Here is a 2,526-nt window from a genome sequence, read left to right on the forward strand (position 1 = left end):
ATGGAAAACCCAAACAATGTTACAGAATTTGTTTTCATAGGGTTGTGGGGAAATAAGAAAATAGAGGTACTGTTCTTTTCCTTGTTCCCGTTCTGTTACCTGGCTGTATTAATGGGGAATTTTATCATCTTACTCACCATCATCTGCAGCCATCTAATGCAACAACCGATGTACTACTTTCTCTGTCATCTCACCCTCATGGATGTCAGGTACACCTCCACGGTGGTCCCCAAGCTAATCAGGGACTTAGCTGCAGCAAGAAAAAACATTTCCTATAACAACTGTATGACCCAGCTCTTCACTGCCCACTTGCTGGTGGGTGCGGAAATATCCATCTTGGCGTCCATGGCTTTTGATCGCTACGTTGCCATCATCAAGCCCCTGCACTACATGGTCATCATGAACAGACATGTTGATCATCCTGGCCCTGGGTTGTCAGTTTTCAGCATTCTATTGCTTTACTTCTCATGGTACTCAAGTTACCTTTCTGTGGTCCTAATTAGATAGATCACTACCTATGTGATGTGAAGGCTCTTTTGAAATTGGTGTGCAAAGATATTCATGTTGTGAGTATCTTAGTGATTGCAAATTCAGGAATGATGACGGTTGTCATATTTCTTGTTCTAGTAGCTTCTTACATAGTCATACTATATAACCTTAGAACACATTCTACTGCAGAGTGAAAAAAAGCTCTCAACGTGTAGTTCTCACGTAACAGTTGTAGTGTTTTTCTTTATGCCCTGCATTTATACTTGCGTTCTACCTGCAGGGAGCAAGAATAAGGACAAGGACATCTCTGTGTTTTACACTGTGATTGCCCCCATGCTGAACCCTCTCATCTACACCCTGGGAAACATAGAGATGAAAATCGCCATGAGGAAGGTATGGTCTAAAGTGGCACATTCAGATTTAAGCAAATAGGGTGATACTCATTATGGTTTAGAATTCATGTCTCATCTCCAGGACCTGTGCCCTTTGAGGTATTAGAAGAAAACATATACACTTTCTTTGAGGAACTGAAATAAATGTTGTCTGACATTCGGTTCAGTTCAAGTGGGAATTAGAACATAGACCTCAACCCAGTGCTCTGTAACAATCTAGAGGGGTGGGATGGGTGGGAGGGGGGAGGCGAGTTCAGGAAGAAATGGACATGCATATACCTGTGGCTGATCCATGTTGATGTGTGCCAGAGGCCAACACAGTGTTGTAAAGCAATTATCCTCCAATTAAAAAAATAATTAAAAAGAAATCACTGTGACACTAATCTTGGAAAAGAATGGCAATTGCAAATCATCTTTGTGACTACCATGAAGAGGAGAAAATTGAGAAATATTTTGTAGAAAAACCTGAGGCTTTTTCAATGGATTGTGTTTAGTTTCATCTATAGTAGGATGCAAAACAAACAAACAAACACAAAACACAAAACAAACAAAAAAAAAACGCTCTTAGAAAACATGGCAAACATTATAAGGGAAAAGATTATATGTAAGATGTTATATTATATAAAACTTCCCTGGTGGCTTAGAGGATAAAGAGTCTGCCTGCAATGCTGGAGACCCGGATTCGATCCCTGGGTAGAGAAGATCCCCTGGAGAAGGAAATGGCAACCCACTCCAGTACTGTTGCCTGGAAAATCCCGTGGACGGAGGAGCCTGATAAGCTATAGTCCATGGGGTCGCAAAGAGTCGGACACGACTGAGCGACTTCACTTCACTTCACTTTACTTCTTCATGACATATATAATTATATTATATATAAGAAAAAAGGATTATATGACTAGGATAACTGAAATATATAAACACTTTTAACTATGCAAATATAATACAACCATTATAAAAGTAATTTGCACAGAAGAATAAAAAAGCAGAAAAATCATGAGGGACATACAATTAAATAGGATTTTCATAGGAGAGAAAATTGAAAAAATTACCATTTTGACAAGTTTCTAAAAATGAAAAATTGTCACCTAAAAAGTTCTCTTCTGAGAGAAGTTGTAATGAGGTGGATGAAACTGGAGCCTATTTTGCTGGAGTCCAGCTGCAGCAGCCAAGGATTCAACCTGAAGAGATGGACGGTGTCGGCGATGAGACAGCCTCTCAGTTTTCTTTTGGACTGCCTCTTATTTCAAGTTTAAGATTTTCTTTTATACTTTTACAAAAGCATTAGGTCAGAGGTTTGACATTGTCAGTTCCCCCTCTTCCAGATTTATCATTATCTCCATAAATCATTGTTGCTCTTCAAACAGAGTTCCTGCTTCAGGAATTCTCTCAGAATCAGCTTTACCATCTTTTAACTACCTCCTCTAATGTGTCCTATAGTTAACTGGTGATTACATTGTAACTCATGCTACATTCCTCAGTTTACTACTTATCTTCCTAAATCCTGTTAGCCCCTAACATCCTGAGCTCACTGTCTAAAAATTCCTAACTTCTATAAGCTATAGTAAAATATGCTAACTTGACAACACTCCTTAAAGCTTTAACTTCTAACTATTTTAATTATTTCTCAGCTCTAAATTCAGTAAAC

At 38.7% G+C, this 2,526-nt stretch overlaps 1 pseudogene; it reads left to right on the forward strand.

The window, feature by feature from the left end:
* LOC120878248 lies at positions 1–921 on the forward strand (annotated as a pseudogene).
* The last annotated feature ends 1,605 nt before the right edge of the window (positions 922–2,526 follow it).

This window comes from Oryx dammah, unplaced genomic scaffold (genome assembly GCF_014754425.2).
Source record: "Oryx dammah isolate SB20612 unplaced genomic scaffold, SCBI_Odam_1.1 HiC_scaffold_18, whole genome shotgun sequence".
Taxonomy (NCBI): Eukaryota; Metazoa; Chordata; class Mammalia; order Artiodactyla; family Bovidae; genus Oryx; species Oryx dammah.